Below are 12,289 nucleotides of genomic sequence, written 5' to 3'. Positions count from 1 at the left end.
TTGGTATCTTTAGGAGAGCATGAATATGAAATACATTTGTTCTTTTATATTAAGGTTAAAACAGTTTATTGTATAGAACCAGGCATCCTAGGCGTTTTATATTTTACATGAACACTTGTTAATTTTCACCAGGTTATTCAAACATCCTTCTTTTGTCATGGAGATATGAAACTTCTGCATATCTTGGGACATAGAGCCGATAATCAAGAAACCGCGTGTTCTGTCCTTTCGTTTTGCCAATTACACAATGTATATGTTCATGCACTACACATGCCATGTAATATGTAAAAATATACCCAGAAAACCATTACTTATGCAGAATTCAACTATAATTATTTTATATTTATTTATTACTATATGAAGAATATTACCACTACAACATTCATCGCAAACGTTCAAATGATTTGTTTACAAAAGACGATGAAGATAGCACCATAACGTATAAAAAGAACTGAAATTATTATATTTTAAATCAATTCAGGATTACCATTATTTATGACCTATCCATGTATCCTTCAATTATCAATTTAGTTTAACTATCAAAAATATCTAAGTCCAGTGCTTTTTAGTTCATTTTTCTGTCGAATCTAAACAGCGAGGCTCCAATCCTACAAACACTTGTATTGTTGCTTCTGGGCTTCCCTGAAAATCAAATGATATTTATAAATTATGTTTCATTTTTGTTATAAATCATAATCCTGTAAAAGACATTTAAAAATCAAAATATTTATATGCAACGTGTTTCATTAACAATGGCCGGCATACTAAAAGATGGTTGTTAAAACAGGACTGGGTAAAGGTTTGTCTTGAAACCTGGTTAAGCCTGATTCAAATGTCCGCTTCAACCCAATTAATATTACTAAACTATTTTTTGTCAAAATAAACGGTCAGCATTTGACACAGGATTGTAAAATGGTTCAAACCAGCGAAATAAGTCAAGATTTTTTATGGTTCACATTTAAGAATGAACTTGCTCAAAATATAGTTTTTTTTTCTATTTTACTTAGCAATACTAAAACTGTTTCTTTTTCTTCGTTATGGTGATCATTTCGTCACTTATATGCATATAAATATTAATTGACATAGCATACTTTATTAATATCATATTTTCAAAAGTGAAAGGTTCCCATCTCAAATTGCGGTGTTCATCTGTTCATACTTTAATTGTCAATTCATCATACAATACACATGAACCTACACTTTTCTAAAACTATATTATGTTTTAAATCAAGCATCGACTCATCTAAGCATTATCATTGAAAGTCAACGCTCTAAACGGATTCCATAGCAACAGTTCAACTTAAATGTTCAAAACGTTTGAGTGATAATGTGGCATGCAATTATTTAATTCTTTCATCTTATATAGTTAACTGTAGCTAAACTTACATTCATAGAAATAAAACAGGTATTGAATGAAAAATCTTAACGTTTTAGGCAAAAGTTTGTCCATATCATAGCGTATTGCACATTATTTTGTTTACTGCAAACATGGCTTTTTCAGATAAAGCAATCAAACATATATGTAATGTTTAGATGACATGAAGAAAAGAATGGGCGGAGTAAGCGTAGCGATCGGGCCTTTCTTAATTGTAAACAAATTATTTGACGCAGTAAGTGTGTATGGGATGAATGTCATGAATAGGCGGACCTTTAAACACTCGCGAATTATTATGCTTAGTATTTAATGATTGCCTATAAGCAATTTAATAAGCTGAGTATGTAGTTTGTAATGCAATTATCAATAATAACGAGTATCTTTATCAAACCCTAAACCGTACCGGAAGGTGCAATAAAAGGCGCGCGCCTCTTTGCGCCTAACTCTCCTCCATCTTGCCCAAACTGCCTTGGAGGGGGCGGTATCACACCTGAAATATAACAAAGTCCCGCTGGATCATATCATCTTTGTAACAAAGTTCTCTTTCATTTAAGCCCGTTGAGTTCAGTATCCTTCACATTTGTATTGAGATAGTGCTATGATAAACATTGGTAACTTGTTTTAAAATGGACCACAACTCGATTCGTGAACCAACTGCTTTTCAAATGGCATGTTTACACATTAACCAAACACTAGCTCACCGAGTGAAATTGTTTCGAACACTTGGGTCTGCTCTGTACGTACTTTAATTTAATTAATATAACTAACTTTTGTTTTGTGGAAATTTATTGACATAGAATTTGCATATGGGTCTAGTCCTCAGATAGTCAAGATACAAGCATGTTTTAGAAAAAAAATGCAATCATACTCATTTTTTCACATAACAAATATCAGTACCTATAGTCTTTGTTATAAAATATATGTTTTGTTTTTTTATCAAACATATATATATATATATAATGCTGAGAGAAATCGTTCGAAACAGATTACATGGAAATATGTCTTCAGTCATAAATTTGAACATATGTTCAAAACGTGTGAATGATAATTACTTCATGGAATGTAGCATGGCGTAATTTTCTCGTCCAAACAGGTATTTCGCTTAATGCAAATATAGCTTTTTAAAGACAAAATACAGTTATTGATGAAATAAAGAGAATCTGTGTCAAAACCTGACCGTACCGGAACGTGCAATAAAAGGCGTGCGTCTGACTGCTGCTAGATCGCCTGGAAGTTGTCCAAAAGGCCTCGGAGGGATGGGTACAACACCTGGAATATAACAGGGCTTTGCTGAATCATTTCATGTTCGTTAACATTCTCTTGCAAGAATCTTCACACAAAGGTTCTCTTACATTTAATCCAGGTCAATACATTTGTATGCAGGTAATGTTATTCATATAAATTGGTGTTCCGTTTTACCAATTGTCCTAAAATAATTTAATTCATGTACAATATGCATTTCAACCAAATACCAAGCACACTATTCTCAAATTCTCTGTTTACTCATTTACCCAAGACGATGTGCTCCATTAGCAAACAACCCATCCAGTGTCCCACCCAGCGCAAAAAGCACAGAACGTATCTACCCTTGTCCATAACGTTATAAACACACCCACTGGGAATAAGCCTTTGATCTTTTCTCAATTTTAATAATATTAATAATGTGCTGAACAAATTCCAAGATAATATTAAGCAGATTTATATATACAATATGTTGATTATTTCATACAGACATTAAATCATATTAAGGTTGGAAAAGTCGTAAGTCCAAATCATATGTTTCTTTTCTTTCAATAATATCAGCCAAATTGCTGACTGATATTTCATCTAGCAAATCAATCAATTTCTGCAATAGTTCCGAGGATGTAAACTAATTTAAAAGCATGTCATTTTTTTCTCTCATTTTACGAATCAAACTATAATGACCGGTGTTGGCAAAATCAATATGAAATATTTCCTTGCATTGTCATCTTATTTTTTTTTAAATGTTTATTATGGACAGTTTGTTTTACATACAAAATAAGATGTTCGATACGAGGTGCCTTGAATTAGTAATGGTATTAAAAGAGTAACATATATTTTAATGCACATATCTGATGGCATACGAAATTATCTTCGATACCACCTAGTTCTTTGTTCACCTAGTTTACTTATCGAATTTGCCACACATGTAATATATGAGACAGATTCGGCAGTATTTATCACAACATGTTAACACAAGTTCATAGTATATTCAAAGTATCTCTTTATGTAGAAGCAGGTATCTGTCACAAAAACAATGTGCAAATTGAAAACAATTTATGTAAAAATGTATTTTTCACAGCTACCTGTATTCCTTACATTATATGGCCCCTGATTTGTCCAAAATAAAGGACAGTATTTGGGTTAAAGGGACTGCTTTGCTACTCGGCAATGCGAAGTTAGCTTCCTTCTGATCTTTCGTACGTCAGTTATTTCGATCGTATATTCGAATGAACTATTGAAACTCACTATAAGTGTTGGGTCTTCATTTTCGATTTAATTTCAGGTAATTCGCTATCATTTCTGAGTAACATATGGATATGTTTTAGGGTCGAAAAGGATCCCTCGTATCTTAAAACACCTGATTAGATTCCTTCCTGGGGTATCCGAATGTTCCAGGATATATTGATCCGACCTGAAAAAAGGTCTATCATTCGAGCTCTGCAACATTTGATGGCCCATAAGGAAAGAATAGGACTGGTAAAGATGACAGTAGGGTCTTTTTTCAATAATGCTGTTAGTATAATAGGAAACGTTGTTATTAGCCCAGTACATTTCACTTCTTTATTATGGCTATTTGTTTGCATTTAAGCACAGAACAGAATTTATCTTCCAAGTTCTCTAATCTCTAATCAAAATCGGATTAGGAAAAGCCTGCAATATGCAATCAATGTAATGAAGTTATATATTATGTCATAACTTATTATGACACAACAATTCCTTTACACCTTAACTGTTTTAGAGTAAGAACTATTTATTTCTTTTAACTTCGTCTTCCTGTATATTGCCCTTTGTGATGGCCTAGGCACCATATCCCTGGAGCTATTGGACTACCTTAATCATAATTGACCCCTCTCTGAAGTGAGAGACATTACACTTAAGTTTAAACATAACTTAAGAAATTCATCATGATGTCACTATTAGCAAAATAAGATAATAATCCAAGGATAGTATGGCCATATAATTTAAATTTGTCAACCCTTGTGCAATTCTTACACCTGCGAGGCAACGGTCTAGGTCTTAAAGGGCAGCAATTTTATATTTATGATTCGCTATAAATGTTTGAAAATGGTGCCCGCTGGAAAGTTCGAAGTTACGCGAACCCGTATGCTCGCTAGTCTGCATATCTCACATGGGTATAGGTACGGTAAGAGTCAAAGTACAATATAATCCTCACCCTAAACCTTGTACTCACAGGCTTCGGACCTGCCGGACTTTGGACTAGTGTGCTATATATTAAAATTCAAAGACGTGTCATTTATGACCACACGAGCAAATGCAATTTATGTCAGATAATAATGCAAATCAATTTGAAACCGCTATATCTTATGGTTACGCGAGTAGCCTCTGTAGTAAAATTGTTAATAGTTTCTGAATACAAATCACCAACTCTTCAATTGATTAAAAGTGATTGGTTGTCATCCCAATACTTTGTTTTTCTTTGAGAAAAGATTAGCAAAAGAACAGTTTTCCCCAGGGACGATGGTAAGTCGAACTGCCGCCTCTACGTGACTGGGTTAAGGGGGGAGGAAATAGTTTTTAAGATTTCGGAAACAATAAATCGGGAGTCTTTTCATCAAAAAATGCTTTCTTATGCTTAAGGTTAGAAAATCATTATCGAGAAACCCTTTATAATTCAGGGCCATCCTCGATGCAAAAGTGGCCAAACCTAAACTGTTCGAGCAAATTTACGAAATGAAAACAGAAAAGTCTGTCGACAATATTATAATATTATTTTATATTTTGTCAAAATGCTTCTGACCACCCAATGAACAATGTCTTATAGGTGATATCTTTTAAAATAAGACAAATTTTCAAGAAAATGATGAAAAAAAAAATGATTAAATTTATTTCTTGGTTAAAAAATGCATATACCTTATTTATAAAAAACCCTGCAATCACGAAAACGCCGCAATATATTGTCGATCGGGTAGCTGTCGATAGCTGATTGCAGCCACTATTAATATCGCCGACTGTTACAACCCCCCAAAACTCAGTAACAAACACACATGAAGTCTACACGACAAACTGTTACCGTTTTTAATGAAACGCCATTACAGGCTCTATCTGAGGAGACTTCATACAGGAGCGAGTGTTGGTAATAAAGATAGAATTTGTTTGGACCATTTAAGAGATTCACTGGGATGTGTAAATAAATAATTGTATTTTAAAATGATTCAGTGTTGTGATGTACTGGCATATATGTTCTTTGTATAGTGATCAATTATGTGTAAATAAAAAATGTATTTTTCAACTGATTCTTTGGTTTGATGTTGTGTTGTGATATACTGGTATATGTGTTTTTTTATGGTTATCATTTATGTTTTATGCAATAATTTTACCATCCTGTAGATAATCATTAAATATCAGATTATATTTGTATTCTTTGTAATAAAGAATGTCAACAAATGATGTGGCATAGTCGTGTCATATTACAAACCCATAAAATGACAAAACAAATAGGTCTCTTTTCAAAGTGCGACAAAACGTGCGAAGAATTTGCACGTGAAAAATAGTGTAAACGTAGATTTTCAGTTTTTACATAAAGGAAACGTTTAGGTGTTTTAAACATTAAATAATATTTCTTCTATAAGGTAAATAATAACTCATGTATTTCAGAAATTACCAAGTTTTTTTTATATCATTTGCCTCATTTGAAAGTTACTTAAATTCGAGAGTAATTGAAGGCTTTATGAATGTTGGCCCTCTTGTTTTCATTGTTTTATTGTAAATTGTACTAACCACGTGCTAGCGGTCTTAACCCCGGAAGGTTTGGTGGCGGCAAAGTGTGCTGGAGGCCTGAAATACATGAACAATGATTATGTAAAAAACATTAGTGTTGTACTCATAATACTTATATTATTTCAAACAATCACCACGGGTGTCAACATATCACATGACACAAATGACTGTGGAATCACTAGACTGTTCGTTACATTTTCAACTCAGAAAAAATGGTTTACGGATATAGTTGTTTTGAATCATGTAGTCATTAACGCAAACTTAAGTTTATACCCCCAGTTCAGATATAGATTATTACTTTGTGCCAATGATAAATCCATTTTGAAATTGCTGCAGGTATACATCTTAAGAAAAAAAGAGTATCTATCGTTTGTTTATTTGTGTGTTTTTAAATGAAAAAGTATTGATATAAGACAAACAGTCAAATTGTCCTGCAGTACTCACCATTTAGCCTCCGGATGACGAGATGTTGCAGCAGCCGCGGGAACAACACACCTGGAAGGAAATTGTATGGCTTAATTTTGAATTAAATATTTGCTTTTTATTGATTTAACCATGTTCATTTGGTACATATCTGACAAAAAGGGAACACTTGAAGTAACTTTTCAATCAATTGCTGGTTCATCTGGAACGCAAAATATTCAAGACTACGACCAATATGATTAAAAAGGTCAAGTATTTATAGAAACAATGAACCATCGACGACGACAACTATTTACCCCTGACGCAATACTTTGAAAACATTTGATTTATGGCCTCTTTTCAATGTTCCATATAGAACTATAGACCACATAGAAGCGTAGCGTGTGCGTCAAACATAAATCATAGACCCATGACCTTGATGCTCCATTTATTCTTACAATATGCAATGTCTCAAATCTTTGAGCATATGGTTTGGTCCAACTGTCGATGAAATAAACTTAAAATGCAAGTGATGGGGGTAATTGAGATATAAGTTCAAAAAGATTGGCCCTGATTTGAATATTAATTGTGCAACACTCCAAATAAACAAGTCGAATGAATAAAGGTAAACGAACTATTTCAACTTTAGACTTTGAATCAGTTAGCAATTACAACGTATAAGCATTAAAAATGTATCGCTTCTTTACCATGCAGTTTACCAATTTGTTGTGTAGGATCAAAAATGGGTTCACCATGTGATTACATATCGGTACCCATAGCTTCGATATTTGTTTACATAAGAGTTATTTGCTATTTGTCATCAGGTAGAGGTCCTCTTTCAAAATTGATTAAAGCATGTCCCAGGAGTTCCATATTAACTTATATGCAATAACTTTTAACAAGAACTTTGTCAGAACGCAGATGAGAGAGATTAATTGTTTCTTTAATGACATTTATAGGACAAATGTACAACATTCTTAATTCTTGATCAGATATATGTCATGAACCAGGTTAGTTTGGAAACAATGTTTCTTTTAGTTGTAAAAAAAACAGAATGTAACAAACTGAGATAGTTGGCATTATCATTAACTGGAGATACTCTTAAAATCTCAAATGTATGTCTATCAGGCCACAAGAAGTCTGTTCATAATTGCAAATATAACTTAATAAGCAAATTATATCGGCTAAAATTATATAATACAATCAATAAGAAGACAAACAATTTTCAATAAATATAGCACGCGATGATTCGCGATACGAATATATCCGAATATGTTGCTTTCATTGAAAAATATTCGCTATTGCAAAAAGGCCGTTCGTTTTGAAAATGGAAGTTTACGTGTATTCATTTTCTTGTACTTTTTGATCCCATGTGAAAATAATTGTTGATTATCAGATGTACATTAAAAAAACTTCAAAAATTTATTTGTGTACCATTTTTCAGCGTAAGAGATGGTAAACAGTGCGATCAATACGCGCTTTTATGAATGACTCTGGAATGCGTAGTCAATTCCTACGCTACTACCAGGAAAGAAAAAGAAGCGCGTTATCAAATCAATAGTAAAATCTAATGTATGCATGTGTCGGTGGTAAAATGGAATGCTCGTTACCGACATCTCCATGAGCCACTGGGTCAGAATTTTCTATCCGTACCGCAACCATATGAACTGTACCTATATTCTTTCAGTATAAGATCGTTATAAATTTATCCAAGCGAGCAACAAAAGTTTTTTAGTGGCGTAGCAAGGAATTACACATTTACTTTTGGTGTGCACAAGTTAACATATGATTCAATCTAACTCAGAAACAAACACTTTTGTTTTCAGTATATACCTTAGAGGGATAAAAATGGCAGTTAATTGTGAATATTTAGCAAAACTCGCCAAATTGTAGGCGACCCTAACATCAATTTGGAAGACATCTGATGTTTGTTTTGGAAGTGAGGGCGGGCTCAATTCTCAAAACAGTGAAACTTACCAAAAATGTCTGTAACAGGGAAATATTATTTTTATTTCTCTGATCTCTTTCAATCAACGAAAAGCATATTATAAATTATTTTTTGCTATCGAAAAGAGGCCATCATTCGTGCATGAAGCAATTGAACACAACTGATACATTCTGAGTAATTACTCAAGTTCATTTTCTTTTTAAAAGGACATTCTTTAAACATCGACTTATTACATGGAAGAATGTGCTTTCAATAATAGAGTCAAAAAATTATGATTGTGAACACTTCCAGGTTGTTAAGGGATATAATTTAGATTGAATGTAAATTATTCAATGATTTCGAGAAACTGGGACCTGCTTTGAATATAAATTGTGCCACAGTCTAAAGATTATAGGAGTCTTATTTATGCAATGTCTAAGCAATAGAAGATGTGACGCTTTCTATCAACATACCTAAGTAAAAGTGTACAGGTGCTAATTGTTGTTAAAATGTTTCACTACACAAAGTATTTTTCTCTTGGTTTTAAATGACCACTACCCGTGGCAATTTGATTTCATACAAACATGTACAAAAATGTATGATCAGATGTTCTCGTCGAAATGAATGCTTTGACCTTTTTATAAATTATGTGAAACATTGGCTATCGGTGCTTAACCAAAAGTGTTTTTGAATGAAGTTTGGCTATTTAGTGTGAAACATGAAGAATAGGTCCATCATGTGTTTTATTTATGGTACCAAACCAAATGTTTCCATATTGGTTTGCATCAGAAATAAACTTATATTCAATAAACGCAAACATATATTTTGGCATTACAATATTAAAATACTGATTGTAAGTTGAAAATCAATTGAAATGTTAAATGTTGTGTTAATGGCATACATTAAGAACTTGGTTAGTGTTGTAGAATTCCTTCTCAAGTTTGGTTTAATCATTGGGTGGAATATTATATTATATCCTGCTCGGGGTTCATTGCTTCTTGAACGACTTTAAACGGACAACACTCTTATTGTCTTAACTTGCTATCTTCCCTCAAGCTTAAAAATGTGTTATTGTTTTCAGATATATGTTGTAAATTAAGTTTAGTTTCGGAACAGTTTTTTATTCGTTTTACATCCGGTATGCTACAATATATAAATATATATATGGATAAATATCAATCTGTGTTATTTTTTTCATAATTTTGTTAACTTTCTTAAAGCGAATAGAAACACAACAGTATATATATATTTACATATATATAAATGAACCAAAATTTAAATGTATATTTGTATTCCCATATGAGGTTCAAAAAGATCCTAACCAAATTAGTTTTTTTTTCTGAATTGTTTAGCCTTAGGCAAGTTTTGAATTCTGTGAAAAGTGTTTCCCTGAGATAAAAATCATAACCACAAACTATAACCATTTAACATTTTTTGTATAAAAAACACACAAACCAAAACGAAAGAAGGATATACAATATAGAATTTTATTCTACATGTTTAACAAAGTGTGTCTTAGTACTGTCGTTTTTGCTGAGTAGTAAACATTGGTTAAAAAAAGCTTTGTGACCTCTGTTTTATGCTTTAATTTTCATCATATTTGCCTACTGCTGCCCTATTTACTTTTTGAGTTGCCGAAATAGCTTTCAAAAGAGCATTTTCTTCTCGGTGACCTCGGCCTTGTCACTGTCGCGAAAATGTGTAAAAACGTGTTGTTTTTCCCTGATTGGAAAAAGGTAATGAAAAAGGGTTATATAACTATGCAACTTACGTGTTAAAAACAAAAACAACATACTATTACCAGTTCAATTGATTCAACTATTTTCAAATAAAGAACTATTAAATAGAATTACCAGTAAAAGGCATCGCCATTATCAAACTGCTTCAAAAATTCCCTTGCATATATTTAGACGGTTTTGCAATGTCAAGGTTCTTTACATTATGCTAAGCAGACAGTAGATCGCGTAATAAAGCAATTAAGCCTAATGGCCTTTCTCTTATGAATCAATAAATGTATGCAATAGTATACAACAGTTGGAATCAGTTTGAACTAAAAATCCCATGTTAAAAAACTACAAAAAGTGTTCCATTAATATAAATTTAGGAACTACTTCTATACCGGTAAGTATGGCGGATATGGCCGAGGTGTTTCGATTGTATGCAAATTTTACCCACATCGTTTATAAACAAGTCGTGCATCGCAAATCATAAAAAATGGCATTACTAACAACAAAACTGTTTAGTTAAAACGTTCATTTTTAGTTGAATAGTTGTTGAACCCAAAAAACATTTCACAGAATATAAAGTGACTAAAATAAAACGTCTTCAATAAACTTTCTAAGTTCCCTTATGTGTATCAAACACGTTTATTTTCTATAAAAGCTAAAGACGAAACAAACGGTTACCTCAATTGATTGACAAACGTTTTTAGCAATCCAAGGATAGTTCCGTCCTATCACCACGTAAAAATCATATCACAACGCAAGATTAAATCTAAACAAGTCTTAAAATCATTTTTTTCATTATTTAACCGGTTAACAGATAATAAATTTCAACTTATTTCAAATATTGATATCCATATTTTCAGACCTTCTCTTTTGAATCGATTTCACTGTACGGAAATAGAACTTAATCAATACCCAATATCTCTACTCAGTAAAAGCAAAACCTAATATTTGAACAAGACTTGTTTTCAATACCACGTATGAATTACGACGATCAATATTAATATTACTATAGTGTATTTTACAATAAGGGTAGATATGTAATATTTTCAATAAAACACTATCTTATCTCACTTGTTCATTGAATATGATCATACACAAATTATAACCAATATGATGGTTTACTACTTGTTTGATTAGAGTTGTCTAACAGCGTCTGGTTTTTCGTGAGATGTTACATTGGTCCTTGTCTTTTTAAGCAGAAACTTATGAATGCAGGGTTACTTTAGATTGCATTGTTTTATTAACACAATTATAGTAAACATTCGTCTGAAATTTCAAGTTAAACAAAATGACTTGTCTTCGTATTGTTTTAATCTTTAAAACTTAGCTTTCATAACTAACGGATAAAATATATTTGAAATAAAAATAGAAAAGATATTTCCAAATTTTAAATGCTATCACATGATTTCGTTCATCGTATAGCGTGATGACAAAGAGTTCATTTGTCACATTTTCTTTTAATTTCATGCATTTATCGTGTTGTTGTTTTTCAATATATTTCCCCACAGGAGTAAACTGACTTACGTTATTCGAAATGTCTATGATTAGTTTAAAAGTTAACTTAATGTATTTATGCTTTAATTAATTGAAACATTTTTACGCCAAAATAAATGAAATAAAAAGAAACAATCTACACAACCAAAACACACGACTGGCCGTAACTGCCTGGTTTGCCGCTACAACAAAAATGAACACGATTTGCGACCAAGACAGTGTGGTGGTTATAATGTATGAGCTATTAAATTGTTTTCTTTACAGAACATAACTGTTTCTTTCTTTTATTACGCTAAACAATACACATGTGAATATAGGTAGACATTATATATTAAAACATGTTATAATTATAATATAACAAACAACAACTTATTTTAATAT

At 32.1% G+C, this 12,289-nt stretch overlaps 1 long non-coding RNA gene across 1 annotated transcript; it reads right to left on the bottom strand.

Moving 5' to 3' along the window:
* Positions 1 to 332: 332 nt before the first annotated feature.
* LOC128233709 (uncharacterized) lies at positions 333 to 11,288 on the bottom strand. Its single transcript, XR_008260758.1, has 6 exons — positions 11,093 to 11,288; positions 6,803 to 6,853; positions 6,359 to 6,415; positions 2,558 to 2,644; positions 1,779 to 1,865; positions 333 to 642 (listed from the first exon to the last, which is right to left on the bottom strand). It is a non-coding gene; the product is annotated as an uncharacterized LOC128233709 (long non-coding RNA).
* Between the last annotated feature and the right edge of the window lie 1,001 nt (positions 11,289 to 12,289).

This window comes from Mya arenaria, chromosome 5 (assembly GCF_026914265.1).
Source record: "Mya arenaria isolate MELC-2E11 chromosome 5, ASM2691426v1".
NCBI classification, from domain to species: Eukaryota; Metazoa; Mollusca; class Bivalvia; order Myida; family Myidae; genus Mya; species Mya arenaria.
Note: the sequence above shows the minus strand (reverse complement) of the source record. Positions and strands in the feature narration are given on the sequence as shown.